Below are 15,339 nucleotides of genomic sequence, written 5' to 3'. Positions count from 1 at the left end.
GTGTAACTATTGTAAGATAGACAGTGTACAGTAGATGTTTCTATTCGTGAGCAGGCTGAGCCCCCTGACTACAATGACCCTTGTGGTCAAGGGCCTCAGCCTGCTCACGAATACAACAACATACATCCAGCCTGTTCTCTTCCTCACATATGCATGTTTTGTGATGACCCTCAGCATCTCATATAGACACAGGGTTAAGCATCTGCATTAGACAGCTTCAGGTGACGTAGTGTATAGAGCAACAAAGTGTGTCTGCACAGACACAATGTGATTTTTGGTGGGCTCATCGCTGGGCTCACCCCACACACCCCACATCCAGAGTTTAACCTGGTTGAGCTTTGGGTGCAAGTGCATTGGCAGTGTGTTATGCTGTGCACTGCACATTGCTTGACGTAGCAAAAAAACACAACACAGCACAAACCATTAAAAATAATGGGTTTCAGAGCACAGTGCTGCTGTATCACATGACTTTTTGCCACAGTAATGTCAACGTGACTTGCATAATGTGACCTAACTTAAGTACATTTCTTGAATGTGTTAATGTGAATGTTATTGTTACAAGGGTTTTCTTATAGAATCTATATAGTGCTTGAGCCAACAAAAAAATCTGGCAGCTGCCAGAATATTACCATAATAAATATGGTATAAATATATAATTTCACGTTTAAGGTTGGCATTTTATTCCATATTTTAAAATGAACTTTGTTAATATTTAAGACGCATGACATGGAGTTTGCTTCTTAATGTGCATTTGAATTTAGATTTAACCTGCAAAAGAAGATTTTTTGGGCCACTGGGGGGCAGCAGAAACAAATTGTGCACACATGATTGACATATCCTCACTTTTTAAGTTAATATGTGGGAAGAACAACACACACAACCAAGTCATTAACCAGTAATGTGACGCTAATGCCCACTGGTCTTCCTTATTCCTCACACACTCGCCTGTCATTTGCTGAAAACAGTCAGTCAGAAGGAGGAAGACATTTAATATTTTAAAATGTCTGTAGATATCACAATAAAAAACTGCCAAACAATGACGGTAAAAGACAGTAAAATATGCCATTAAATATTAGTGTTTTACTGTATAATTAACATTTTCTAATATAAAATACCACTTTATTCTGTACAAATTCCTTTGTACAGGTTTTGTTTTACCCTATACAGTCATATTTCATGCCGCCTTTTACTTTTTCACGGTAAAATCTACAGTGCAGCTCTGGTGGCTCTCAAAATGATGGCTGTAAGGTTTCTAAAGACAGAGTTTAAAATTATTTAAAAAACAAACAACATTTATTAATCATCTGTCATGAGCCAGTTAACTGCTAACACCTAACAGACAGAATAAGAAAATATGAAGTCGAAAAAAGGAAGGAAAAAGAATGATTCGCAGTTGTTGATCAGCGAGAGAGAAAGAGGGAAGAGAGCGAGAGAGGAAACTGAACAGAGAGAGAGAGAGAGAGAGAGAGAGGGAGAGAGGAAACTGAACAGAGAGAGAGAGAGAGAGAGAGAGGGCATTAACCATGCGCACATGAGAATCAGACAGGCTGAGAGAGAGAGAGAAGATAGAAAAGAGAGGGAGAAGAAAGGCTTAATTAATTCAGGGTGGATGGGAGGGATGTTGCCGCTGTCCCTGTCGAGGCTCCAGTACCTCTGTTGTCGTGCTGCATGTAGCCGCGTGTTGGTGTGAGGAGAGCGGGAGAGCAGAGGACGACTCGCCTGCTACACACTGTAGACACTACGGTCCAGCCCCGCCGCATCCTGGAGCCAGCTGGCCGACTTGTCTGAATAGCTGGGGCTTCACTAAACCACTGAACAGGGATGTTACATGGACTGTGGCTGGAGCTGTGATGGCCAGAGGTAGGGGAGACTTTCTCTGTGATTACTCCTCTTCCGTTCATGTCGATGATCACGCTGCTTTTCCTCTGTCTTGTCCTCTCTGTCTCTTCAGCACTTTGTCACACCTCCCTCCTTGTCTCTTGTTGAATTTCCTTTTCTGGCCCAGTTTTGTTTTTGCTTGTGTGCACAACAATTCCTCACTCCAACTTCTTTATTTTTAATGCTCTGTGTGTGTGAGGCAGAGATGCTGATCAGGCTTTGTGTTGAGGTTGAACTCTTGTAGTTGTGGAGGTTCGAACAGCAGTGGATGTGTGTGTGTGTGTGTTTGGGTGGAGATGGATTAAAAACAAAATGTCTCAGACTCATTGTGCCTCGGGAACCAGAACAAATCAACACAACATCATGTCTGTAACTGTGGTTAGAATCCAGCGGCAGCAGCTCTCAGGGTCAGGTCACAGCATGGAGAGGCTTTTTGTGATGAATGACGGATGTATTGAACTGAAAATATACTCGGACATGTTTCACCAATAGGGTGACCTTTGTTCGGGAGTTGCGAGCTGAAGGACAATGCAAGAACATTTCACATAATCAGTAATGACTCATTTTAATACAAGATATATTCCATTAAAAGTGTATGTATCTAAAAATGTGTTTGTATTTACTCATATTATCTTAATCTTGTGCTGTCCTTAGTTCTGACAGGGAGAGGTAAGATACAGAAAGGCTGAGATAATTATTATGAGCTATAATTCTCCCACTATGACTTTATATTTTAGTCTCTAATTAAACTCTATTGGTTTTTGAGTATATGTTAATGTCACTCCCTTCTAATCCTAGGCTGCCTCCTTGAGAGCGGTGCTTTAACATGAGACGGCTGACTTCTCGTGATTAATCTGCAGCCGGCACGCCTAATTACATCTCATCAAGCAATCACCAAATGCAATGGTTATTTATTCCTTGACAGCATCCACTTGGTTGGTGATAAACATTAGGGATCCTCGTCTGCGAGAGCACAGCAGCGAGTCAGAGCTGAGGGAGAATCAGGAGAAGAGGGATCAACAGAGGAAAGGAGAGAGGCAGCAACTGAATAAGGAGGAGAGTAAATACAGAGGATGGATAGAGGGTGAAGGGAGGAGGATCGTTTAGCAGCACTCTCATATGCAGCTCACGTCCTCAGTCCCAAGAAAGAATATAAGCACCAGCGTGTGAGCTATATGTATACTGCCATGTGTGTTCAAAGTGTGTTATTCATGTTGACATCATGTCTCTGCGAGAGGCCAGCTGGTGGGTCAGTGGGTCTGTGAAGATGGTGGTGAAAGCTTCCTGATGATGATCCCTGTGCCATCAGACAGTAATTCATCACATGGATTAAGAGGTGAACAATCGCCTGTCTGAACATGGATCTGCGTGATTAGGACGAGAGCATGCACAGACCCACTCAAATTGATTCCTTTCATTTCCGTAGTGACCCGGATAGAAGACACCACCACCACCCCTCCTCTACAGCAACACCTGTTTTTCAAAGCAAGACCTTTAGACAAACATTTAAAACAATGTTTAAATTAAAACACTGTAAATCACTCAAAGCTAGTTTGTACATAAATATTTAATACCTCGGCTGACCCGATGCTTTTTAGTTGTTATTGTCACTGACTGAATCAGTAGCTTTTGGCACTGCAGCACAGGTGACTGACAGTTGTTGATATGATAAATTGTACTTCCAGAGTAAAAACCCAGTGAAAGGCTAAAAATTCCACAGACAGGCAGCTAATGATGAGCAGATTATAAACAGTCGGCCTAGTTTTATGCCTTATATCTGAACAAGCAATGCGCTGAAGTTGGAGTTGACGTGGAGTTTGTCTTAATGTGCATTTGAATTTAGATTTAACCTGCAACGACAGATTTTTTTTGGCCACTGGGGGGCAGCGGAAACAAGTTGTGCACACATGGTTGACATATCATCACTTTTGAAGTTAATACATGGGAACAACAACACACACAACCAAGGCATTAACCAGTAATGTGACATGCTAATGCTCCCCACACACTCGCCTGTCATCTGAAAACAGTCAGTCAGAGGAGGACATTTGTTTTCATGATAACATCTAGTCTTTCTAAATAACTCTGCTCAGTCCATTTCTGAAGTAAACTTAACACAACACTTTCCACTTGTTGGGAATTTGTTTATTCTGTGGCAGGAAAGCACTTAGTGAACAAAAGCGATAGTGAAACTCTTAAATGAGGCCTAACCTGCCTAATCGAATGGTGCAGACACACTGCAGCACTCTTGTTTGTCTCATAATAACAGGCCTGCAGTCACATTATTTGCTTTCACTGGAATGTAAAGTCTGAATATTTGTGATGGTTATATTGGCTGGAGCTTTTGCAAGTGCAACATGAGGTCACGATTGAAGGTGGACTGATTTTCAGGATGTTTTCAAGGCCTTTATGTTTGCGTCATGTTTGGTAACTGTTGGCTGATTGGTGAAAGATGACATATGGTAGTGAAAACACTGTAAGAACTGTAAGCTATTTTAATATTATTTATTTATGCTTTGCTAACATATGAGTAGAATCAAAACTGGGAAGAACTCAAATAGATGTTTGATAAAATCTCAATAATATCCACAGCTACTTGTAGACCTTCATGTGATTTATAATATAATACTTATGACCCCTCAAAAGTTCATTTAAAGCACCCTGCCACTCAAAAACATGTTTTGCTTATCATTTTGTCACTTGGATGTCTGTGCAGTTATTTTCACATTTATCCTCTAATGGATGAACATTTCTCTGCGCTCACAAGCAGGATTTTAACTTGAAGATGCAACTTACATGCTGTGATGTGTAATTGTGAAAGCCCCAGCAGATACACACTGGTAATGAACTTTTCAGTGAGGGAGACAGCTTGTAAAATGAAGAGTATTTATTGTGTTCCAGTTAATTGCTGGGTGTTTAGATTAAGACATGTAATTTAAGGCTTCAATGTATGCAGATACAAAGTTTTGAGTCTGTGGATTCAAGCTCTGGAAAACAGTTCATTTCATTTCACATCAAATCATCATAGACCAGAGAACGAGCATGTAAATCTATTATTTCAGTTTGGGTGATATTCCCCTTTAAATACAGGGCATCAGTTGTGGATAGATTGGACTTTCCATTCCCCTCTGCGTTTTACACACAATCCCCCAGTTGCCATGACACCCATGCCTTCCATAAATACTCCTGGTATTTGTGAGGCTACATCCCCAGTAGGTTAGAGAACAGAAAGCCGTGGCCCTATGTGAGCCTTGCCTGCAGCAGAGCTAATCGCAGATCAATCCACAATGTTCCTTAGATAGTTTGAGTGTCAGCTGCAGTGCCATTTCCAAGCCCAGTCTGCTCCACTGGATCCCCAGCACATCACACACATCATTCCTTCCCCCCATCTTCGTAACCATGACAGTGTACACCTGCTATAGGCAAATAGTCTGGTAGAACTTCATGCGATGACTAACGATACTGAGGAAGATCTGACGTTCATCATACTAGTCTCCGCTGCAAGCTGTGAAAACAGAGCTGATGATTCATTCTGTGGAGCTGGAAAGTACGACCGGAGAGGATTTAAAAAAAAAGATTAAGTGGAAACAGTGAGTTCTGATAACAGGGGCGAGAGGCGAAGATGGTCTTGGACAAGAAGAGGGAATAGTGTGTGTGTGTGTGTGTGTGTGTGTGATTCTGCGTATCGTATGTGTGTCTTGTCAAGTCTTGACAGGGGATTAACAGTGCTCCTTTTATGGGTAAAGATGTAGCTCTGTCTGCAGCCCCTAAGGTTAACCGTGCCCCTGTGCAGTCGATTCTGTGAAACACTATTAGCTACTCAATTTGTCTTCAACTGTGTCTTTGGCATGCGCTGACCCCCCCCCTCCCCACCACCACCACACACACACACACACGCACACACACACACACACACACACTAAAAAACCTCAAACAGAAGGAAACTCTATCCGGAATGGAAAACAGTTCTCCTTTTTGAGGAGTGGTTAACAAAAAGCTCTTCATTTAAAAAGGCCAGTTCTCTGTATTGTTGTCATTGTCGCTGCTAATTCCTGTTGGCCCGGGGGACGGTGCGTACTCTACAGTCATGCACTACCACTGACTAACTGAATGCACCAGGCACTTCTTTGTCAGCAAGAAGTTTCATTGGTTCAGTTCATAAACACACACAAAATATAGATTTTAAGAACAAGTTAAGGGGAAGACACTGAAATATAAGAAACACGACAATATGTAAAATACAACACAATTAGCAATTAGATAAATGATGATGAAATAAAAGATGATGATGTATGAATATGTACATTCTTTTCTGTCTACAGTCAGCATTTCGTATTGATCATTGAAAAGATGTTTTGTTTCATCGTGTATGTAGGATAGACAGAAGGAGGAGAGCTTTGGATAAATAATGTTTTCAGTTTTGATTCAAAGATAGACGACGGGTTCTGTGATCTCTGAACAGTCAGACTGATGCCCACATGTCAGTGACAGATGGCCATTAACCTGAATTATGCTGATTTCATGTAGGACAGCCTTGATATTGATACTTTACCCACCGAGGTGGACATAGACAGGAGAGTCAAGGCTCTGAACCACCTGCATGTTAATTATTTATTATTTATTATTATTTTTATTTAATTATTTAAAAGAAATGCACATATCCACATTAATAAAATATTAAACACAAGCTGATGATTTTCTCTCATTACACATGGCACAATCCATACTTTGTTCTGTTACCATGTGTCAGCACTATGGTTGAGTTTTGTTTAGGTTTAGTAAAAGATTGGGGTTGAAGTTCTGATGAGACCTTTAATGTGGTTATTCTTAAAGTAAAAGAACACTGACTTCCAGTTGGAAGTGAACAGCACTCTCCCACATTGAAGTCCAATATTTTGTTGACCCATCTATCCACTCCAGCCTCCTCCCACCTGATTTCATCCTGTGCTCCCGTGATGCAGAGAGCTTCATCACTTGGACATAAACATATGTTGTTTTGAGGGCCCTTGCTGAAATGACTGAGTGTCCTAATACCAGGCCTGATCCTTCTGTGCCTAATGAACAGCCATTTTAGGTTTTAAAACATACTTTTCCTAATGATATAAATAGAACCTTTAAAGGTTCAACAGTGTTACTATTCATTGGGAATTATATAAGATGAGCCCGGTTCCACTCACAGACTTTGATCCACGAGAGCTCAGGGAGCTGTCCCACTGGGAAATCAGCCAGTGTTTGAGTGTTTGAGGGATCTTTGCTTGACTTTTTGAGCATTTTATGCACAATCTGTAACTCCTGGTTACTTTGCTCAAGAATATAAACCCACTGTGTGTAAATGTTGTATACACAATGTGTACAAGAGCAAGAAATATGAACAAAAAGACATGTTCCCTTTAATTGATTATTTTATGTTGTGTACTTGTTCCAATACTGTTGTTGCAGTTCTTATGCTTGAGGTTTCTGCCTGTTTAAAAGTTTTTCCTTGCCACTGTCACCAAGTGCTTGTTCATGATGGGAAATGTTGTCTCTGTATAAAGATATAAATAGATATAGATATATATAGATATAACGAGTATGGTCTAGACCTGCTTCTAGATAACTGCTGTTATGATTTGGCACTATATCATTTTGAGTTGAATTGCATTTTGAACAGCAACATTTTAAAGTGCCACTCCGTTCATCATTCAGATTTTGGGTTAGAGTAACCCCTAACTCATATCACAGGTGAGGTAAATCACAGTGTGTGGGTTCAGTGCTCATGGCTTCACATGGGCCATGGTGTTATGTCCATTCAAAATGATATCTTGTCATATCATACTGTAACAGCTTTTCTTTATTGTTCTGTATTGTACACATTAAGTAATGTGTCTTAGACTGCTATAAAGAGCCTAATGATCCATTACAAGTGCTAATTGTTGTGAACACGGCAGAGGAAACCTGCCATAGGAACCAGGTGATTGAAGTGATTCAAGTGCTTCAGTGACTAATAATGAAGAATTGGTCCTCGTTTTGTCTCGGAGGGTGAAAGAATTAAAACCTCAACCCACGCACACTCGAGTTGTTTGATTTCCTTCTTTTGTGGGAAGCTATGAATACGCAGGAAATGATGATGATGGCAAAAACTGTGGATTTCAGGCTCGCACAAAAACACACCTACACACAGGAAAATGCTAATCCAACCCAACAGACACGAGCCGCTGCTGCAGGTGTGCAAACGCTGTTAGAGTTAGAGACACCCAGCCAAATCGCATACTGCACTTGATGTATTACAAGTAAGAATGCTGCATGTGTGTTTCACTGAACTGAATGTTCAGCTGACGTGATAAAGCAGATAAAATGCAGGGCCTGAGATGCCATGCTGAACAAACACGCCGCTCTGCTCTCACTGAGTCTAGGTCTTTGAGAGAGTGAGCTTTGACTGTGTCATCTTGATTTTAATAATATGAATATAATATATAAAGATAATTAGTGTACTCGAGTCCTTTGTGAAATTTCTGTTCGCTTTCTGACTGCACTAAATTTCAGTTGACCCAGCCTTTAGCGTGCCATTTTTCACCTCCTTTTTGCTGCCTGCCAGGTGGAAGCGTGAGGCTACGAAACAACAGTGCTCTCTGTCAGGGGCACGAATCTGGTTAACTGTGTCTCCACATTATAAACATTGACATTGAAGATCGGTTTCACATGTGTGATTACAGCCTAAAGGCCTTTATTCGAGTGAAACGTGCAGCTGAGCTCTTGTGTCCGTGCAGATCTGGGTTAACAGTTTGTAGTCTTTTTTTCTGCACTTGCACAAGAAGCGCTACATCGTTTTAGTAGGACCCACCACAGAATGCAGGTGCAAACTGAGTTTTTCAGTAAGCTACTGACCCAGTTATAGCGGGAGGCTCTATATTTAGCAAGTGCATGGATCATGAAGATTATCGCAGTGCTGAAAATGACTGATGTTTGACACAGAAAAGCTGCCGTTGGTATCCATTTAATGGCTTATGGCCTATGGCTTCCTGCAGCAGACGTGTCCACAGTGAGTGAAAACACTTTTCTGGCGAGAGTGTATCTGTGTCGAGCTGCTATCAGGGCTTCCACACACTCTTCCTGTAGCGAGGGCCTGCCTAGCCCACAGCATCCTGCTAAACACTCTACAGGGGTATGTCAGTTAGAAGCGTCCTGCGTGACATTTAGCTCCCAGTTTTATACTAAAGTGTACTGCCAACTTTAAGCCCGACTCTGAGTCTGGACCAGCCCTTCACTTTTGTCACCATATCTTCCTCTGTTGTTTTGTCAGAGCTCCAGTTTGTGTTCGGCGGCCCTCCTCTTCAGTGTTATCACTGTAATCATCATCAGTATCCAAATTTGGCAGTGCTGCTCTCTCCACATGCTTTATGTCTTAGAACACCTCTTGGTGGTGAATGTGCAAACACAACAGCAGTAGAATGATGTGTTGGACAGAACGGTAATCAATTGTTCAGTCTCACTGAGTTTAAGATTCCTCTGGGGTGTAGTCATCGGGACTTGTCTCATCATTTGACCGTCGTTTTTAAATGTCTTGTCATTTTTTGTCACAAAACATTATGTCTGCTTGCCACTGATTCTTTAAGCTTTCAAATGAAAGAGGTGGAGCATTGATGAACATAATGTACCGTGGGGTGTTAATAACCCCTTCTTTTTTTTCTCTTTGTCTTCTGTTTGGTAACGCCAAGAGGCTCTGTGAGTCACTGACGCCAAACAAACCACAGCACTGAGGCAGCACATTTGAAGATGCCTCATACAATGGGTGTCCTTTGGTCAGGTCTATTTCCTCCCATACATTATTGAGGAAGAGTTAAAGATGGAGAGACACTTAAGAGGAACCTTGTATTTAAATTTATATTTAAACTTGCTTACACTGTGGCAGAGAGTTAGATGTGATGGTCAGGACTGTAAATACAGACGTTATGTTAGCGCTCGAGCCCATAGAGAGAACCATCAATAATGTGTCAGTGGACCTTCTGAGTGATTGAAAATGCCACCTTAGAAATACATGGAGTAACGCCCTGTAAAAGGCGACTCCATGTCATATCTGGGTAACATGTAAATTAGTGTTGTCCAGTGTCAGGCCTCTATTAGATCATACAATGATACAATTTACAATGGCCAGGGCCGATCATAATATCTTGTACTAGGGCCCATTACTGTATATTACACTGCTGGTGATGATTCATACATTTTCCGTCCACCAGTTTTTAGATGCATTCTCAAAATATCCTGAAACAGTCACACATACATACGTGAATTCAGGGGAGTGTCCAGCATCTTTGCTGTTGGTTTGAGGCTCCACATGAAGAAATGTGTGGATGAGCCCTTGTGCAAACACAATTTTAAATAAAGAAGACTAAAAACGTCCACGGAAGCTTCCACTCTGCTGAACAGATGAAAATGGTGGGCAGCAGATCTGTGTGAAGTTGTGAGCAGACTGTAATGTTCCTCAAATTAACATAAAGCAAACGTAAATTGCATATTTCTATCATGTTTTCATGTTTCCGGCATCTTTTTCCACCTTTAAAACAAATAAATGCAGCCTGTCTGAGGTGTGGTATCTTTGGACTGAGTGAGGCTAGCTGTTTGCATTACTGCCATATGTTTAACATACAAGAGTGAGAATGGGATTGACCTTGAGCTAACTACTGTTTTGAGAGAGTGAACTCTTATTCTATGGTTGAAAAAAAAGAAAAGTGGTTTGTGTTAAAAACAGACAGACATATTGAGGAGACGCAGACACAAATGATTCATAACTTGTCATTACATCTGCTCACAGCATCTGCAGCGCTCTCCCTCTCCCCCTTCCTCCCTGCGTCTCTCAGTCTCTCTCTGCCGTGGTGCTGCTCTTTGTCGTGCACTCCAGTGACGTCATAGTTGCCGGGCAACCTCGTGAGCAAAACAGAATCCCTCTCTGCACAGAGGGGAGGCCCCATACGCTCTCTGTCTCTGTCACACGCTCACAGTATATACATATACATCCCCCATTTGTTCCCTGTGCTCTGAAACATCACTGAACCTGTGCACCATTAGTACCTGCCACCTTCCACATAACCCAGGAGAAGAGATCAGCTGATAGGAGAGGGAACCATGTTAAGTGGGAAAGTAAGAACTCTGCTTCACTTTGAGAGCTTGCTAAATTTAGGATAAAGATCAGCCCAGAATTTGATTTTATGTGCAGAATCTTCTGTGACTTTGATGTTGGGAAATCCTTCTCAGGCCGAGCCTTTTTAGGGTTTAATGATGTATGCTTTCAGCGGGAATAAATGGACTGCTGGCAATCAGCCCACTGGACGTCTGTTTAGCTCACTGCATAGCTGTGCGCATTTTTTTAAAACAGTGAGAGCAGTGTTGGATAAAAAATGAAGAATTTAATGATTGTGATTCAAATAAGTTCTAATATACCAATAAAAGATATGCAAAAGTAATTTAATACAGTCACAACACAGCTGGGTTAAATGTATCAGTGTGATCTCATCACAGCATCATAAACAGCCACTAAAAGAACGTGTTGATGCCTTTGAACCTGTTAGAGGTGCACGTGTGATGAATTTTGGACATGCAGGAAAGGACATGACAAGTCATGTGACCTTCATCGCCATGGTAACAATAATCATGTGGTTAAAGTTGTGAAGTTTGGTTAGATTCAGGCGACAAAACAATGTGGTTATGTAGTCACGTAAGTGAAGTAATAGTTAACTTCAAACAACAACATCTTTTATTCTTTAAGATATTATAAATCTCATTGTAATAAATATAATTATGATAATAACACAGGTCAGACAACCACCCCCCACCCCCCTGTGCTTTGCTATAACCCGTGAATAAACAAAGAGAGCTTTGGCTGTCTGGTATTTTACTTGAACAAAGAACTTTGATGCTGCTATATATATTAGCAGTAGTCGAGTTGTAAAATGAAACCAGGGGGGATGGTGAAAATTTTCATTTATGTGACATATTTTCCAGCAGGGGGGTCTGGGGTCCTCCCCCTGAAAATATTATATTTCTTAGATGCAATTTCCTGCATTCTAGTCAATTTTAGGGTGACTTGCTAGACATGGCAAATCCTAAATCCCATCTGATTCATAGCTTGCATTCTCAGTTGCATGGCCTGCACACGACAATACTATTTATCGGAAAGAAACAATAACCACTTAACTATGGACATCATGTCATTCACATCTTTTTTAAACATATTTGTAAAAACATTTTAAATATCTTTATTTGTGAATGTGCTCAAATATTTTTTTAAACACAACTTTGTGTATGTTTTTAACATCTTTGTGTGTTTTTAAACACATTTAAATACATTTAAACACATTTTTGTTAAAAATCTTCACTTAAAAAAACACAATTTAAGGAGGAGGAAAGAAGACTTCGAGTTTTAAGACGACGCGATGTTTGAAACAAGCGGTATTAAAGAATATGAAGCAGCAGGTAGCAGCTAGCGGTGCTGCCAAGGCTAAAACAACACAGAGTGTGGATGATTGACACCTGTCACCTGTCGACCAATCAGAGTCAGGAGAATCTATTAGTACCGCCCACATTCACCTTTGACCCACCAATGACGATCCAGAATGAAGTAAACCCAAAGGTAGTATATCGCAGCAAGAGGTCTCACTTCACTGTCAAAGCCTCTTTGTCTTTATGTAACAACCAGGAGTGATTGATTGACTGATTCAAACTAAAGCAGAGACATAGCAGAGACATTAGCAGAGACATTAGCAGAGACATAGCAGAGACATTAGCAGAGACATTAGCAGAGACATTAGCAGCGTTTCTTCGCTGAAATAGAACTTTTGACACAAAACAGCAAAGATAAGACATACTGTGTCATTTTGTGGATTTTTTTTGCTACTCTTTGTGGGCTAGCTCACCGAGTTTTCATCGCACAGTGATGAGACACATATCTTTGTAAGATATATTTTTATTTTTTCCCCAGCCGCGCCTCCCCTGAAGTCCTCTGGCGCCCCCCAAGGGAGGCGCACCTCACACTTTGAAAACCGCTGACATAGGTAATAGACTGATTATCATAAAGCCCCCCTAAATGTCGAACGGTAATTCTATTTCCAGTGTTAAATATAAGTAATTTTCACATGCATTGATAAAATGCCATAAGGGATGGAAGAAGGGATGACCATTTTAGAAGAGGGATGATTTTGACCATTTCCCCCCCCCCACCCCCCCTCAACTCGAGTACTGTATATTAGACTTTGTCGCTCCTAATACTACATCACCTGACATCTTTTTCTGTTTGACCCTCAGTGAAAATTACAATATATGCACAATGTAATGTGCATAAAGGCAATAGAGACTAAATGGCTTGAGATGACATAGATTATTACATTTATGCGGAGGTCATGTGACCTCACCACATCCACCGCAGATTAGTTTAGATTAAGAAGATGAATTTGCAAAATACTGTGACTTTACAAAACAAGCAAAAATCTTCCTCTGCCAGCTTACTTGGTGTTGTCACTGATACTAAAAAATCAGTATGACATAGAACTTGTTAACATTATTTGCAGAGGCCACAAGTGATCACTGAACCTGCAGTGTTTTTCTTTATTGGCTAACTTGGAATAAATGTCATTTTGTTGTAGCTCTGACAATCCTTCATGTCATATGTGCTATAAAGCTGCTCAGGTATTTGCACAAATGCAGACGTGAGGTTGAGCACATGTCAATCTGCACAACATGACACATTACCACTTTGGGAGTAGCCAGGAAGTTAAAAGATACAATAACAGAGTCACAAACCATAATGTTTTGGTCACAGTTCTGACACATGGTGGGTGGAAGAACTATAAAAAACAAATGCTCAACAGAAACCAACTGCTGGTGACAGCAGAGCCACAGGCCGGACAGGACAGGGAAGTCAGTCAGACAGCTGCAAACACTTCTGTTTTTTCATGTTTTGTGCCCACCGTAATTTTTTCCTTAATGCTTGGAACGGAGTGGGGGGGGGGTATGCCCAGGGGGTATACCCCCACTGGTCCTCTAGAAAGATGATCTTATGAGATTTGTTGCATCATATGGGTTCATCTCAGTGTGGCCTTCATGTTTTGACCCTCTTCTATTTGATATATGTTGTATGCAAAATGTTTTCAGTGAATGTGACCACAGTCAAATCATGATGATCTGCTCTCACACAACACACTGGCAGAATGATGGGCAGTACTTAAAAATAGACTGACTCTGTTATCAAGATGATTGAAGTCTTTTCAGTTTGTATTTTATTCTTAGATTGAGTTACAATACAGCTTTATTTTTTAGCTGTATTTTTTTTTGTATTTTTGTAGATATTTTAGAATTTCTCCTCAGTACCTGCAGCAGTAAATCCAAAGAGCCAAACATTGTAAATATATTTACACCAAATGCATCCCAGCTGACTTTGGGTGAGATGCAGGGTACACCCTGGACAAGTCACCTGCTCATCACAGGGCTGACACATAGAGACAAACAACTATTCACACTCACATTCACACCCAACGGCAATTCAGAGTCACCAATTAACCTGTTAAGTACGTGTCTTTGGACTGTGGGAAGCCGGAGAGAACTCACACAGACACGAAGAGAACATGCAAACTCCTTGACCCGGATCTCACCAGGGTTCAAACCAGGAACGTTCTGTGCTAACCACTGCAGCACTGTGACTCCAGATTGATGCTTTTTATTTTACACTTTTACAATGGAGACATTTTCATTGCAGAAGAGCACAGATGGAAGCCATAACATTAATGACAGCTCTGTTTCTCAGCGAAAGCCATGGCCCACAACTCCACAAAGCAAACTGGATGCAGCCATTAGTAATGTTATTAATTACACTGATGCCATTTCCGCCGCTGCAACAAATGTGTCATGAGAAGGACGTACTGCATGAAATTTATGAGATTATATGTCTCATTTGCAAGAACATACATTATTTTGTATTAAGCGAACAATTTCATTTGAACAAACAAAACTCTGTTCTGCACTTAATGGATTTATATGTTTTAATTTTCGCAACACAACGTGTGCATTTGTGCCTGCCTGCATATTTCCTGACCTGACACAACAGACAATAACATTTTGAAAAGCGCTGATGTCATTGTGCTGACACCAGATTAACATACATTTGGGCAGTTTTGAGGGTAATGACTGAAAATGAACTTTTCTGTCATTTGGGTATGAGGACTTAAATGCTTCAGCTGTTTTAAGAGTGAGGCCGGATTCAGGCCAAATCCAGCACTTCAGCCAAAATGCAGGTTTTTCCGTTCATTTGAATGTGGGCACTGCATTTCAGCTGCAGCATTGTCAAATGCCACCTGCTCTGTTTGTATTTCAGGTAAAATGCATGCAAAAAAAACGCAACTAAAGATTAAGAATACAGTTTCTATTCTATTCTATTCTATTCTATTCTATTCTATTCTATTCTATTCTATTCTAACATTCCACCAATGAAGAAGAATT

The 15,339-nt window shown here is 40.8% G+C and overlaps 1 protein-coding gene across 3 annotated transcripts in view; it reads left to right on the top strand.

The window, feature by feature from the left end:
* The first annotated feature begins 1,534 nt into the window (after positions 1-1,534).
* Positions 1,535-15,339, top strand: part of dgkg (diacylglycerol kinase, gamma) — a 99,339-nt gene continuing 85,534 nt past the window's right edge. For all 3 annotated transcript variants that reach the window (XM_019254631.2, XM_019254632.2, XM_019254630.2), the window contains exon 1: positions 1,535-1,860. The gene's annotated coding sequence lies outside the window, so the exon portion shown is untranslated. The remainder of the gene's footprint in view (positions 1,861-15,339) is intronic.

The sequence above is a fragment of the Larimichthys crocea genome, chromosome XVIII (genome assembly GCF_000972845.2).
Source record: "Larimichthys crocea isolate SSNF chromosome XVIII, L_crocea_2.0, whole genome shotgun sequence".
In the NCBI taxonomy this organism is placed as follows: domain Eukaryota; kingdom Metazoa; phylum Chordata; class Actinopteri; family Sciaenidae; genus Larimichthys; species Larimichthys crocea.
This window is presented reverse-complemented; position numbering and strand designations above follow the sequence as displayed.